Below are 17,361 nucleotides of genomic sequence, written 5' to 3'. Positions count from 1 at the left end.
AGTACAACTTCACATATTTTGATTTCCAAGGGCAAAAAAAAAAAAAAAAATCAAGTCTCAGTGTATATACCCAGAGATTTGATGTTAGCTAAGCAGATCTTATTTTTCAGAGCTCCTTAAATGTGCTGGTTCTGAACATGGTTTACCAGTGACAGTAGTACCAGTAAACCGAACTGGGTTAACCAGGTAAAGGCAATTGAGCAGGTCTTGAAATTGATAGGATTTGCTCCAGCTAGAACCAGCAACAGTAGAAAGTGAGTAAAGGTTTTTAGGTTGAGATGAGGTCAGGGCAATTGAAAGTGAAAGTGAAGTCTCTCAGTCCTGTCAGACTCTTTGCGACCCCATGGAGGAGACCACCAGACTCCTCCGTCCATGGGATTTTCCAGGCAAGAGTACTGGAGTGGGTTGCCATTTCCTTCTACAGGGGATCTTCCCAACCCAGGGATTGGACCCAGGTCTCCCGCATTGCAGACAGATGCTTTTGCCGTCTGAGCCCCTGGGGAAATCCAGAGCCTGTTCAAAATCACCTAGGCTTGGATAGTTGTAAAACAAATTCTAACATGAGTTCTACCCTATGAATTTTTGAATGTTAGAATGTTTAAGGTTGGAGGAAATCATAATTCATGAACTATTTTCAGACCAGAAAAGTGTAGGACTTAAACTGTACAAAATATATATATGGAAGGGAGTGAATTTCATCTGATGGGAAATTTTGAAGTTATTTTGTGATTTGATCTTAATTCATGGATATACAGAACATATATTTAATTATATTAAAGTAAAATAAGAGTGTCAATAGCCTAAATTTTGCATTTGTATTTTATTACTCCTAGGTTGTGATGAAATTATGTTAGTAGGCTTTGTTCTGTTCCCTCTCAAATGACAGATCTGTAATAAGATAGAGTCAAAATTAGGAAATTGTGAGAATAGTGAATAAGAATCATTTTTCATTGTTTTTTCATTATTATGTTTAAAAAAGAACATACTTTTCAAATTATCAAAATATGACACATTTTAATTTCTGTAAACATTAAATAAACACCCACCAAAAAACAGAAAACTTTTTGTGGGAATAAAATGCAGAGAAATAAATACAAAGAAAAGCAACTTAAAAATAATAATATTAGATTCAATAGCTCAGTTGTTTAATCTTGATAGTTTATACATCATCTTTATCTCTTAATGTCTCTTAAAACCTTATAACTGAAAATATCATGAAAACATAAATAACCCTAGAAAATTACAATAGTAGAAGCAAACATGTGAGATATGGTATTGTTTTGTTCTTCAAAAGTCTATTATTAAGTTAGCTCAGGTCACCTCAGTATAGTCAATTATGCTCCTCTTTTCCAAACTGTTTATTTGGAGGTGTCAGGTTGTACCTTTCAGTTGGCTATTTGGGGAGTATTTATACCTCAGAAACTGGCAAATGTGAGAAAATTAAAACTTTTTCCCCTTAATTTCTTGAGTGTTAGCAGTTAAACATTTCTAGCACACCAGTGAAGATCAATGTGATTAAAATATTAACATTCAGTAAAATCAGTTAACTATTTGTCTTATTTGTTGTTGCCACACATGGACTAAGAATATATAGTTGCTTTCCACTGAGCATGTAAAGTGAAGTGAAGTCGCTCAGTCATGTCCAACTCTTTGCGACCCCATGGACTGTAGCCTACCAGGATCCTCAGTCCATGGGATTTTCCAGGCAAGAGTACTGGAGTGGGTTGAGCATGTAAAGCATCTATTAAAAGAGAAAACATGAAGCTTACCAACTGGTTTAAAGTTTAGTGTCAATAACTAGATGTTTTAAAATTACTGCTTAAAATTTCCTCTTGGAAAGGTAAGCATATGCTTTAAGAAAACAAATGTAAATAGATATGGATTAGCTCCTTCATAAAAGTCTCTTTGGGGAAAACAAGTCATCTAATCTCTGTTAAATTCCTTTAAATGAAATGATATTTGATGAAAGTGGAATCTTTGCAGTGTATTTTCTTTTAATATTCTGTTAGACTCATAGGTGAGTAGTCTTTAATGGTATAAACTGCAATGCAAAAACAGGTGAAGAAGTATATTGAAACTTGAGGAGGGGAGTCAAATTTCAGAACAAGTCAAAATAAACTCAATCTACAGTATGTTTCTGTTTCTCTCTGTATTTAGTTATCTATATTATTAAAAGGGCCATGATCATTTTGTTTCAATGTAATGCTTGACTCTTTCCCCTTAAAGCTTTGCTATTGTTAACAAAATAATCTTCAATTTTTAATTATTGAAGCATTTCTAATTTTTCTTACTTTGTTTTTATCTTTCAATCTGTTTTAGGATTAAATTAAACCTAGGCCTTCAGTGTTATTTAGGTCACCTGCAGCCATAGAATGCATTGTGTATTTTAAGCTCAGTGATCTAAAATATACTGTATACTTTCTCAAAGAGTTTTGGATTCTTATAAATAAACTTTAAAAAAAAATGCTGCTTGTATTGTGATTGTGTTTGTTAGGTAGTTAGAATAGGAAATCGGAGTCGACAGTGGCTAAAAGACAAGGAAGGGAAAATAGAACAAAGGATGGTCAAAGGAAGGTGGGAGGACAGGAGTGAGGACCTCAGGTAGAACAAACAGCACTCCTAGCCAATTTACATAGGGCAGGCCCAGGAGGGAGGAAAAAACATATAAAAAGAGGAGCCGAAGGACTGAGGGTCTCTCTCTCTCTCTCTCTTCTCTTTGCGTCTTTTGGGTCAGCAAGCCCCCATATGTCGAGGATGTATTTTTCTTTATTTTCTAAATAAAACTGATCTGTCCGAGAACTATAACACAGACTGTCCAAGAGCTGTGACACGCTGAGGGCTTTAATGTCCGTCACTTCAGATTTTTGTTGTGAGAAGACAGAACCGAGGAAATTACACTTGTCTGACATGTTTATATAACTATTTCATACAAATTCTGTACTGAATTAACAAATAATTTCAAATAATTTAAATAAGTGTGCTCAGGTCTAAAATATTTAAGTAGCTTTAACTTTTTTCTTATATTTTGACAAACTTAGACTCTGTACTAGAAAAAAGTAATACAAGTCAGGAAAAATTAATTAAAACTCATGGAGTGAAGGGCAGTTTTCAGTGAACAGGAAGACAGTGAGGATAACTCTGGGAAGCAGGTAAATTAAAGGTAATGATGGTTTCCATTGAGAATTAGTGGATTTTAACCTGGATTAAATGGAAGCTAGTAGCTCTCTCATTTTAGGACTAGGATACTTTCCCCAAAGCATGAACCCTTCTAAAATTTTAGTAGAAAATTAATGTGAATCTTTTAGATAAAATTCTAGATTTCCTAAACCTTCTGAGAAGGTGTTATTGTTAATGCAAGTCCGTGTGCCTGAAGCACAGTGAAGCCAAACTGAAATGTCAAACTTGGGAGCAAGGAAAGGTTTATTCTGGGGCTAGGCAAGGAGAAATGGCTCTCACCCTGAAAAACCTGAGTTCCCCAAAGGGCTTCTGCAAAGCATTTTTGAAGGATGGAGGCCATGGCAGGGGGTGGGGGATGGGGTGGGGGGGCTGGGGTGTGGTGGTCACACAGGGTACATACAGTTCTCTGATTGGCTGATGATGACAGATCTCAAAGGCCTGGGGCTATTGCTCAAGGTCATCAAGTAGTTCCTCCATTTGTGGGGGGAGGGGTAACATCTGCAAAACAACTCAGGAAATTGGCATCAAATACTGACAGAGGATGAGATGCTTGGATGACATCACTGAGTCAATGGACAGGGGCTTCAGCAAACTCCTGGAGATGACGGGGAAGCCTGGCATGCTGCAGTCCTTGGGGTCCCAGAGTCGGACAGGACTTAGTGCCTGACTTAGCGACCAACAACAACTGTTATCTAGGTACTTCTGAGAAGACCAAAAGCAGAGGATGTGGGAAGGCCCCATAGGGTCCTGCTAGGTTATAGTATGAATTGCCTACTAAAAATGGATTATCTTCCAATTGAGAGGATAGAGTATTTGCCTGATATTGTTGTTGCAGTGATTAGTGATGATGGGAAGACAGTAATTAAAGAGCAGCAATCTTTGGCTGCTTTCTTGGTTTGCCCAGAATTTGTGATCTAAAGTACTGTTTTCACAGGTATTCACTATCGTTTTTCTAATTGCTATGTTAATAACCTATGTATTTTAGATTCTGCTAGCCTAAGTTAGGCAAACTTTAATAAGTCCACATAAAAATAAAAATTAAAAAAAAAATAGTAAGTCCACATAAGAGGAGCATTCCTGCACAGCACTCCTGGCTAATTTCCCTCAACCTTGGTTTTCTTTTCCTGGCCTCACAATCTGCCCTCCTAGCTCTGCCCTATAAATTAGGGGCACTTTTATCTGAAGCTGTTGGTCCAGACCTTCAAATATATTCCAAACTAGTCAGCCTTATCTAACGGGTGGGGCAGGGAGTAGCCCGGAAGCCACAGTTTTTTTCAAAGGGCTCTCTGAACAGGATGATTGTACTGGCCTGTAATGAGAGGAAGGAATCTTGTCAAATGTGCTCCAAATAAATAACTGTTACAGACTTCCCCTTGAACAGCTTCTTTCTATCCAGAATTTAGTAACTTTTGGTAACTTTATTCCTCAGGCTAACACTGGATTTTTCAGACCTGCCAGAAGAGAGTAGATCCAAAGGAAGAAGTTCTTTCCTGTCCTGTCAGGATTCAGAAATTCACTGCCAACACAAATTAGTTTGTGCTCAGACAGTCTTTTCTTACTAAATGATCCTAAGAAAAGAGAAAGTTGGAGCTTTTGTGTCAGCCTCAAGACTTCCAGTTATTACACTGACCCAGCCGTCTTCTTTTTGTGTTTCCAGGTGGCTTTGTGGTAAAGAACCCACCTGGCAATGCAGGAGACATAAAAGATATGAGTTCGATCCCTGGGTTGGGAAGATCTCCTGGAGAAGGAAATGGCAACCCACTCCAGGATTCTTGTCTGGTGAATTCCATGGATTGAGGAGCCTGGCAGACTATAGTTCATAGGGTTCCAAAGATTGGACACGACTGAAGTCACTTAGCACGCACCCATGCAGCCATCTTCTTTGACCTCAGTAGTGAGAGACTCCAAATAAATTTATTCACAATTAACCGGTTTACACTACTGACTTTAAAATACTTAAATATACATAGAATTTCTAATGCAAATAAATAACAATAATAATTGCTCCTAGGATTTATTAGAGGAGAAAGAAATGGCAACCCACTCCAGTATTCTTGCCTGGAGAATCCCGTGGACAGAAGGGCCTGGTGGGCTGTTGTCTGTAGGGTTGCATAGAGTCGGAGATGACTGAAGCAATTTAGCATGCATGCATACATTGGATAAGGAAATGGCATTGAACTCCAGTATTCTTGCCTGGAGAATCCCATGGACAGAAGAGCCTGGTGGACAGAAGAGCCTGGAGTCGCACAATCAGGCACGACTGAAGTGACGCAGCAGCAGCAGCAGCAGGATTTCTTAGACTTCCACAGATTTTAGTGGATTTCCATCAACACGGTTGTCAATGATTTTAAAATGTATTTTAAATATCTGACCCTATCTTTTCATTTGCTCAGGATTGCTAATTGCAGGGAAAGCTGGTTTTCATCAAGCAGTTTAGCCTCTTCTTTTCTTTAGGCAACTGGATGCCACTTTACTTATAAACTACTAATTTTATTCATCTTAAAATCCAGCTGAAGTTAAATACAGCCTGCTTTAACATTATGTAATGGCACTAATAGAAGTTGCAAACCAATTTTATTCCTAATTACATAATTGATGATGTCCTTATAAAATCAAGAATTTGCAGCCATAAAGAGTTCAGATAAGAAATAGCACAGTTCCAGTAATAATGTCAGAACATTAAAAAAGCAAATGCTTAAAATATTTAATTCATAAAAGAATGTTTTTAAGATACATTTTAACCTGAAGTTAAAAAATGTTTAAAATGTAATTCTGTTTTTATAATATCAATATAAATTTTTTATTTGTTATATTAACATCACATATTTTAGTTAATTACACTAAAAATATAGCTGAAGAGCAATTTTTTTTTTCTTTTTTGGACAGGGGTGGTAGTGGTGCTTAAAACAACAGTTATCATTGTTTTCCTTTTAAAATTAATTTTATTTATTCTTTACTTGGAGGAAAATTGTTTTATAATATTGAGTTGGTTTCTGCCATACAACTATGCAATTTAGCCATAATTATACATGTATTACTTCCCTCTTGAATCTCCATCTCCTCTCACCTTCCCACCCCTCTGTGTCATCACCCAGTGCCAGGCATGGCTCCCTATGTTACATGGCAACTTCTCACTAGCTATCTATCTTACAATTATCATTTATGGTATCTTTTGTTTCTTAAATGTGGGTGTTGATTCAATCCCAGCATGTTGATAGTGGTGCTGTCTGGGCCAAGGTCAATGTACTTGTATTGAGTCCCCAGAGATATTTCTCTCACTGTATTCAGTGCTGTGACTGGACTGGCCCTTGTTGTTCTTATGATTGCAGAACACACTTTAGCAAAAAGCATCAGGAATTGTGAAGAACAAGATTTAGTACTCTTCTTGTTCTGGAATGGGTACTTGAAATGTCTGAAGGCCACACAGCTGAGGTTAAGGGCGGAGAGAATATGAACCTGCAACTTTATTAAGACCCAAGGGTGGAGTATCTAGGGTTTTGTAGGTTTACATTTTATTGACTGATTTAAAGCAAAAGAATGGGAATTAGGGCTTAGGAAGGAAGAAGCGGGATCACTCGAGGTACATTATCCAGGTTACCCATGACTTTCTGCAAGAGCCTAGTTCCATATCTGGTTGTTTCGCTGGTAGCCATGAAACATAGCTGGATGCTTATTTATTTAAGTTAGATATATTTTGCAATGGATGCCTTGGCAATCAAAAGCTTAATATCAAACACTTATGCTGTATTGGATGGTGATGACTAAGGACAGGTATTCTTTATTCCCTGTGGGTTAACCCTGCTGACACAGAGAGATGAAATTTTCAGGATGGCTTCTACTCATGTGCCCTTTTTCTTTTCTTTTTTAAATATTTATTTATTTTTGGCTGTGTTGGGTCTTTGTTGCTGGGCATGGGCTTTCTCTAGTTGCCGCATGCTGGTACTCCTCTCTAGTTGAGAGCCACAGGCTTCTCATTGCGGTGGCTTCTCTTGTTGTGGAACACAGGCTTAGTAGTTGTGGCACACAGGCTTAGTTACCTTACAACCTGTGGGATCTTCCTGGACCAGGGATTGAACCCATGTTCCCTGAACTGGCAAGTGGATTCTTATTGGCTGGACTCACCAAGGAAGCCCCAACTAACATGTCTTTAATGTGACTGAAATGTCTAGAAGAATTCAGGGCTGGTCAGGTATCTCTTTGTCTCTCTCCATATGGCCTCTTCATATGGCTAGATTGGGCTTCCCTACAACATGGTGGTTTCACAATTTCTTGCATGTTGCTTGCTTCCTTTAGAGCACAAAGGTGAAATAAGCTCTCTTGGAATAATTCTATCTTAGAAGTGAATGGAAGGGAGTGGTATTTGAGCTTGGTTCTATAATTTTTTTAACAACTTTATTGAGATGTTACTGACATATAATAAAACTGCATATACTTAGAATACCACTTCAATGCATTTTTACCTAAGTATATAAATTGAAATCATCACTCACTTCCAAATAACGAATATATCCATCAAACACAGCAATTTCCTCAGGATCCTTTGGAAACTTCTCTTCATTCTCTCTGTTTCCACTTCTCCTTCATCTCTAGCATTGATTTTGGCAACAACTGATCTGCTGTCACATTAGATTAGGCTGCATTTTTCAGAGTTCATATAATTGATATCATGTAGTACTTACATGTTTTTCCTGCTTCTTGGCATAATTGTTATGAAATTCATTTTTGCTATTCTCTATATTAATATTTTGCTCTTCCACTTGCATAATTATATTGAAATTCATCTTTGCTGTTGTCTATATTAATAATTCATTCATTTTTGTTGATGAGTAGCATTCCATTGTGTGGATATGTTACAATTTGTTTATTCATTCTCCACTTGACAACCTCTTGGTTATTTCCAGGATGGGGCCACTATAAATACAGCTGGTATATTATTCATGTACAAGTCCTTATATGTATGTGAAAGTGAAAGTGAAAGTCATGTCCACTCTTGGTGACTTCACAGACTGGACTTTGCCCAACAGGCTCCTCTGTTCAGGGGATTCTCCAGGCAAGAATACTGGACTGGGTTGTCATTCCTTTCTTCAGGGCATGCTTTTCCATTTTTCTTGGCTATTACCTTGGAATGAAATGGCTAGATAATGTAGTAGGTATTTGCATTCTTTTTCACATCTTGAGTTTAACCAAATTATATACCCACTACAATTTTTTCACTTTTACAATTATATATAGTGAAATCCAACTAATAGTAGTCTAACGTATTTGTCATTTATGTGCTCATACACATATATAGTACCCATACATGTATGTCTTTCTAATTAATAATCCCTATATAAAATTTTGTATATATATTACCAACATTGGTATACAGTTTATTATTTGTTTGCATGTGACTAAAGAGAAAAGATAATTATAATCTGTTTCCAGACTTTGTTTCATTGTGTATTCTTATCAAATATTGCAAGATAAAGAATTTATGTTGTTTTCTATAAAATATTTATCATTAGGGATATGAATACCTAATACACAATTTTGAGTGATTATAACTTATGGCTTAGTTCACAGTAATGTGTGACACATAGGAACCATGATACCATTTAGTTACCTATTAATAATCTGCTTAGGACTCCACAATGGGAAATAGCTTTAGTGATAGAAAACCTTATATCAGTGCTTTACTGGGAACAGAATGGCCAAATATACATAAATAAGAGAAAGATTAGGGGACAAAGTGTTAGTAATATTTGAACTAGAATTTTTTTTTAATCATCATATTGTAATTTTTAATTTCTTCTCTTTGTAGACACTGTTAATTATTTTAGGTAAATATTAAAAATGCAATATATCAATATCAAAAGTTATAGCACTCCAAAAATTGCCATTCTGTTAGTTATTATATTTAACCCTGATCATAACAGAAAGCTTTCTGGCTTACAACGTGATTTCTCAAACCCAAGTCAGTAGTGTGACAGTGTATTTATTTTGTTGATTGGTTGTAGAATTATACTGAAAGGACACACATTTCTCTTCTTAGAGTTAATGTATTGTGATTGTTTCACTATACCCCTGCAGAATAAGCCTGAAAGTGCAGACACTTGAGCTGTAACTGTCTGCTGTTTTGTAGTAGAAGGCAGACAGTGACAACAGACCTCTTTCCTCATCCTCAGTGCAGAAATAAGAGACTCTGAGGGCTTAACCCACATTTCTGAAGTTCAGTTCTCTCATTTGTAGAAATGATAATAATATCTCCATTTGTCTACATCACAAAGATAATCTGAGAATTAAATCAAATGAGATCATTGAAGTAAAAGTACTTGGTTAACTTCAAAGCACTTTAGAAATGTACAATGATTTAGGGATAGCATCAGGGTTTATGTATGGTTTTCTGCTTTAGAAAAAGCTAGAGTAAGGTTACAATTCAATTTTTAAAATTGAATTATGTGTACAGAGAGATATGGAGTGGTGTTCTCAGTACATCTCTTATATTAACTCTTTATTATAATTGTCAGTTTTATCTTGATGGTTGGTAGTAAATGTAATTTTTAAAGTAATGCAATATGAAGAAACTTCATCGTTACAAAAAATTAGCCTCAGCCATTTCAGCTTGCTTTGTACTTGTTATAACTCTGATTTGGGGCTTTGTGTAGTGTCATACAATCAGAGATACTCCAAAAACAAGGAACAGTGCCTTCCTTTATAAATTAGGGTGTTTTTTTTTTTTTAAATTAGGGTGGTTTTTTGTAAGAAGAGTATTGTATTTTATAACAAATGCATAGAAGAGGAAAATTTCAGAGTCGAATTATCTGGAGATTGTTGAAAATAGGTCATGGATGAAATACCTTAAACATTAAGAAAAGTCCACAGTAGCTTTTCACATTTCCCTCATGTTATGAAACTAAATAAGTTTTTTATTTACATTTGAATAATCAGATAATTCAAGTACATAATTGTGACAAACAGGGTGAAGTGTTTACATTTTCCTCAGTTCTTTTCTGTTCTTCTGAAAGACCAAGTACCTAGAAATGTCTCTTGAGTTCCTTAATTTCTAACAACATGGTAAACTAGGTATATTGAAAACTCTACAATAAATATTGATGAAATATATTTTCAAAATTTCCTTAGAAGCATAGCTGAACTCAGAGGAATATGAAACATCCCAGGAGTTAAACGGAAGGGAGAGAGAGGTAGGAAAGAGAGTGAGTGATATTGAGGAAAAGAGAGAAGGAAGGAAAGGAGGGAGGGAAGGCGAGAGGGAGAGAGGAAAGAAGAATGGGCAGGCAGTGAGCTTTCCTTCTGGGCTTTCCAGGTGGTGCAGTGGTAAAGAATCTGCCTGCCAATGCAGGAGACTCAAGAGGCCTGAGTTCCCATTCCAGTCTTCTTGCCTGGAAAATTCCATAGACAGAGGAGCCTGGCAGGCTACAGTCCATGGGGTTGCAAAGAGTGGATCTTTCCTTATTTGAAATAAATAGGCATTAGGTAAGCTAGAATAAATATCTAGCTTGTGAGTATGTGCTGTGGAGAGCACAATCTGTAATGACTTTTATACTTAAGATTTTCAGAGGCTTACAACTTGATTAAAATGATAGACCATGGGGAAAATGACCTTGCAAAGAAAAGAAGACTGAATTCTGATGAAACTGGCTAATTATTTGAGGAAAGGAATAAAGTGAATAACAAAAATGCCATTCTTACAAAGACTTGAGATTGCCTTTAATATTGCCTTCACCTTGTGTGTTGCTCTTCAGTCACTAAGTTGTGTCCAGCTCTTTGCAACCTCATGGACTGCAGCACACCAGGCTCCTCTGTCTTCCAATATCTCCTGGGGTTTGCTCACACTCATGTCCATTCACTCAGTGATGTTATCTAACCATCACATCCTCTTCCATCCCCTTCTCCTTTTGTCTTCAATCTTTCCCAGCATCAGACTCTTTCCCGGTGAATTGGCTGTTCACATCATGTGGCTAAAATAACTGGAGATTCAGCATTAGTCCTTCCAATGAATATTCAGAGTTTATTTCCTTTAGATTTGACTGTTTTGATATGCTTACAGTCCAAGGGACTCTCAGGAGTCTTCTCCTGCACCACAGTTTGAAAGTGTCAGTTATTTGGTGCTCAGCCTTCTTTATGATCCAACTCTCACAACCATGCATAACTACTGGAAAAACCATAGGTTTGACTGTGTATATCTTCATCAGCAAAGTGATGTCTCTGATTTTTAATGTACAGACTAGAATTGTCATAGCTTTCCTTCCAAGGAGCAAGCGCCTTTTAATTTCATGACTGCAGTCACCATCTGCAGTGATTTTGGAACCCAAGAAAATAAAATCTGTCACCGATTCTACTTTATCCCTATCTATTTGCCATGAAGTGATGTGCCATGATCATAGTTTTTTGAATGTTGAGTTTCAAGCCAGCTTTTTCAGTCTCTTCTTTCACCCTTATCCAAAGGCGCTTTAGTTTCTCTTCACTTTCTTCCATTCAGTTCAGTTCAGTTCAGTCTCTCAGTCATGTCCAACACATTACGACCCCATGAATTGCAGCACGCCAGGTATCCCTGTCCATCACCAACTCCTGGAGTTTACTCAAACTCATGTCCATCGAGTTGGTGATGCCATCCAGCCATCTCATCCCCTGTCATCCTCTTCTCCTCTTGCCCCCAATCCCTCCCAGCATCAGGGTCTTTTCCAATGAGTCAACTCTTTCCATGAGTTGGCCCAAGCATTGGACTTTCAGCTTCAGCATCAGTCCTTCTAATGAACACCCAGGACTGATCTCCTTTAGGATGGACTGGTTGGATCTCCTTGCAGTCCAAGGGACTCTCAAGAGTCTTCTGTAACACCACAGTTCAAAAGCATTAATTTTTCAGCACTCAGCTTTCTTCTGAGTCCAACTCTCACATCCATACATGACCACTGAAAAAACCAAAGCCTTGACTAGACGGATCTTTGTTGGCAAAGTAATGTCTCTGCTTTTTAATATGCTATCTAGGATGGTCATAACTTTCCTTCCAAGGAATAAGCGTCTTTTACTTTCTTTGGAGCCCAAAAAAATTAAATCTGACACTGTTTCCATGTTTCCCCATCTATTTCCCATGAAATGATAGGACAAGATGCCATGATCTTAGTTTTCTGAATGTTGAGCTTTAAGCCAACTTTTTCACTCTCCTCTTTTACTTTCATCAAGAGGCTCTTTGGTTCTTCTTCACTTTCTGCCATAAGGGTGGTGTCATCTGCATATCTGAGGTTATCGATATTTCTCCCGGTGATCTTGATTCCAGCTTGTGCTTCTTCCAGCCCAGCGTTTCTCATGATGTATTCTGCATATGTTAAATAAGCAGGGTGACAATATACAGCCTTGATGTACTCCTTTTCCTGTTTGGAACCAGTCTGTGTTCCATGTCCAGTTCTAACTGTTGCTTCCTGACCTGCATATAGGTTTCTCAATAGGTGGGTCAGGTGGTCTGGTATGCCCATCTCTTTCAGAATTTTCCACAGTTTATTGTGATCCACACAGTCAAAGGCTTTGGCATAGTCACTAAAGCAGAAATAGATGTTTTTCTGGAACTCTCTTGCTTTTTTGATGATCCAGTGGGTGTTGGCAATTTGATCTCTGGTTCCTCTGCCTTTTCTAAAACCAGCTTGAACATCTGGAAGTTCACGGTTCACATATTGCTGAAGCCTGGCTTGGAGAATTTTGAGCATTACTTTACTAGCGTGTGAGATGAGTACAATTGTGTGGTAGTTTGAGTGTTCTTTGGGATTGCTTTTCTTTGGTATTGGAATGAAAACTGACCTTTTCCTTTCTCTGCCATTAGAACACCCCAAATCAAGGGAAGAAAATTAAAAATAATAATAATACTCCAGGGGTGTAATGTGTCTGAGATACCAGGAATCAACAAATGCAGTGACTGTAAGGAGAGCTACTCCATTAAATGAAAGACTACACAGATCACCTCCACGTGTGGGCACACCAAATCTAGGTCTACATGGGGAACACTTTCCTCTCTGTGAATCTGAAAATTAGTTTTCCACAATAGAAAATAAAAGGACCACAATGAGGAAAGGCAGAGACATGATCTCACTCTCACAATAGGAAGGGATCTCGCAGTTACAGAGCTTCTCCCTGAGGAGTGAGATGTTCATGCCTCACCTCAGACACTTGAACATTTGAGGCCTGAAATGGAAACACAATTCCCCAAACATCTGTCTTTGAAAACCAACAGGGCTCATATCCTGGAGACCCAAAGACTATAAGGAACAGAAATTCTGCTCTTGAGGGGCTTAAACTGCAGACTAACACAGGGACCGAACACAAAAGCAGAAGAAAAGCATTTAGACTGTATGGGGAAAAGACTCATTTGCTAAGTTTGAAGTGTCTGCTGGTGGGGTATGGCCTGCTGGGATTCTCACTGGTGACAGAGGCACTGTCAGATGCCAGTTTTCTGTTCTCCCTCTGCTTTGCTAGCACTAGCAGGAGCATGTAATCACAGCACTCCCCAGCTAACCTACTAAAGCCCCTGGTGAAACTTCCACTATCTGCAGGTAACAGGATTTTATATATAGAATACCCTGAAGGCTTCACCAAAAAGCTTTTAGAATTGATACATGAATTCAGAAAAGTTGCATGATATAATATTTAAATACAAAAACCTGTTGCACTTCTATGCACTTATATCAACTATCAGAAACAAAAATTAAGAAAACAGTCCAATATATGATTGCTTTTTTAAAAGAATAAAATTCCTAGGAATAAATTTAACCAAATAAGTGAAAGATTTATACACTGAAAAGTGTAACAACATTGATGAAAGACAGTTGAAGAAGATACAAATAAATGGAAAGATAGTTCATGCTCATGGATTGGAAAATTAAAATAGTTAAAATGACCATACTACTCAAAGCAATCTACAGATTCACTGAATCCCTATCAAAATTCCAATAATATTTTGGAGAAAAAAAAAAAAAAAAAACACAACATGAAGCTACCAAATCAGTCTCCAGAGAGAAGAAAACTAGAGATTTTGAACTGTATTAAAAAGAAAAGCACCAATACAGTATATTAACACATATATATGAAATTTAGAAAGATGGTAACAATGACCCTATATGAGAGACAGCGAAAGAGACACAGGTATAAAGAATAGACTTTTGGATTCTGTGGGAGAAGGTGAGGGTGGGATGATTTGAGAGACTGGCATTGAAACATGTATATTACCATATGTGAAATAGGTCACCAGTCCAAGTTTGATTCATGAAACAGGGCACTCAAAGCCAGTGCCCTGGGACAACCCTGAGGGATGGGATGGGGAGGGAGGTGGGAGGGGGTTCAGGATGGGGGCCACAGGTACACCCGTGGCTGATTCATGTCAGTATATGGCAAACACCACCACAATATTGTAAAGTAATTAGCCTCCAATTAAAATAAATAAATTAATTTAAAAAATTAGGAAAAAAAACTGTAGTAATCCAAATAGTGTGGTATTTACATAAAAGCAGACACATACATCAATGGAACAGAATAGAGAACCCAGAAATAAATCTAGGTATATGTGGTCAATTAATTTATGATAAAGGAGGCAAGAATTTATAATTGGGAAGGACAGTATCTTCAATAAATGGTGTTGGTTACACTGTACAGCCACATGCAAAACATTGACACTAGACAACTATCTTACACAGTACAGAAAAATTCACTCAGAATAGGTTAATGACTTGAGTGGAATATCTGAAACCATAGAACTCCTAGAAGAAAATATAGGTGGTAACCTTTTTGACATAGATATTGGCCATGAATTACTGTGTCTGACTTCAAAAACGAAAGCAAAAATAAACAAACAGAACTATATCAAACTAAAAAGCTCATGAAGAGCAAAGGAAACCATCAACAAAAATCTAAGCTTCTGGCTAGGGGAAATTATTTGCAAATCATGTATCGAATAAGAGGCTAATTCCAAAATACATAAATAACTCATACAGCCCAATAGAAGAAAATAAAAAGAAGAAGAAAGGTAGGAAAGAAGGAAGGAAGGAAGAGAAGAGAAATCTGACTAAAAACAGACAGAGGATCTGAATAAATGTGTCCAAAGAAGACATACAAGTCGCTAACATACATGAAACGATGCTCAGCATCACTAATCATCAGGAAAATGCAAATTTGAAACCACAATGAGATGCTGCTTCACTATTAGAATGGTCATTATCAAAAGGACCAGAAATTATTAATTTTGGCAAGGATGTGAAGGAAAGGGAAAAATTCCTTCACTGCTATTGGGAATGTAAGTTGGTGCAGTCATTATGGAAAATGGTATGAAGGTTTCTCAAAAATTAAAAATGGAACTACCATATGATCAGCAATTCCACTTCTGGATATTTATTTGAATAAAGCAAAAATGCTAATTTGAAAAGATAGCACCTCAGTATTCATCGCAGCATTATTTACAAACAACCTAAGAGTTCGTCAGTGGATGAATGGATAAAGAAGTTGTATAGCTATATATATATATATATATATATATATATATATATATATACACACACATATATATATATATATATATAAACACATACATGCACACATACACAGTGAAATACTACTCAGCCATTAAAATTGAAATCTTACCCATTTGTGACAACATGGATAGACCTTGAAGGTATCAAGTTAAGTAAAATAAGTCAGAGGAAGTCAAATAAGAGTATGATTTCACTGATATCTGAAATCTTAAAAATAAAACAAATGAGAAAACAAAATCAAACTCACAGATTCAGAGAACAGATTGGTGTTTGCCAGAGGGGAGGGTTGTTGCAAAGTTGAGAAAAATGGGTGAACGTGATCAAAATGTACGAACTTCAAGTAATAAAGTCATGGGAATGTAAAGAAAAATGCATTTGACATTATTGATATTTCTCTATATCAATATGGAGACATATAATTTTGCTTCTGAAAAGGAGATCTCCTTTGAAAAGGAAAAAAGACATCACTTATGTTGGTATTAAGCTTATTAATGCCTTTGTTGGGATGTGTTAGCAAATACTTTTTAAACTCCTATTATAGCATCTTGGCATAGCTAAGGAAATAAGAAATATGTGATCTGGCATATTCACAGATTTCCAAAAGTAAAGAGAAAATACATAATATTTGGAAATAAGATAGGAAAATAATTTTCACAATTTATAGATGTCCTCATAATTCATAAGTGGTGAAATTATATAAAATCATCTGTAATGAGTGAAAACATCTGTGATTTTATACTTTCCATACCTTGTCCTCTTTTTTTGTAAGAATTACCTAAGCTGTTTTAAGAGTGAAAAAAATTAAACTGTAATTTGTTTAACTCTCAAAACTAAATAAGTACCTTTTTATGCAAAAAGAAATCCAATTAGCTTGATAAAGATGTTTCCAAGTTATAAATGAAATCACAAAGAGATAGGAATATCTTCTATGTTGTGAGAAAAAAAATATCATGATTAAGAATATTTTCACCGTGAATGACTGTTAAGTATCATGATACTTTCAGAACAAAAACAGCAAAAGATTTTTATCACTAATATATTTACATCTATGGTCCCTTTAAAGAGTGTTAGTTAAAATAGGAAATTGAAACCAAATTTTGAATATAAGATGCAGAAGAAAATATGAAACCTACAAACTTACATTATAAATATACATCAACTATGTAAATAATAATATTGTTTTGATTTAGAAGAAAATGATAGAAATAAAATATTGAACATCCACATTTAAAACACAAATTTAAGTGGAAAATTTCAAAAATCCTTAAAATATTTATAAATAGTGTAAAGATACAGATAATTTTAGCCTTTCAAATAATTTCAGCCTTGTAAGTTTTAAGGGTAATCAATAAAATGTTAAAAATTAAATGCAAAACATCTTAGATGGTAATACAGGGAAAATGTATAAATAAGCAGAAACCTTGAAAATACTTTCAAATATTTAGATAATCTAACTGTAAAAACTCTCCAAATAAAAGGTTAAACTTGAAAGACTAAAATTGTTTTTAAATGACTGTTGGTTATTTATATGAGATGACCCAAATCTTGAAAAATATTCCTATGCAAATATTAAACATACATGAAAAACCTCATGTAGTCATATCAATATTAGGTGAAATGAAATTTTATAAAAATATGAATTAAGAATAAAAATGCATATCATGAAAACATTTTT

Source organism: Odocoileus virginianus, chromosome 8 (genome assembly GCF_023699985.2).
Source record: "Odocoileus virginianus isolate 20LAN1187 ecotype Illinois chromosome 8, Ovbor_1.2, whole genome shotgun sequence".
Classification (NCBI taxonomy): Eukaryota; Metazoa; Chordata; class Mammalia; order Artiodactyla; family Cervidae; genus Odocoileus; species Odocoileus virginianus.
Note: the sequence above shows the minus strand (reverse complement) of the source record.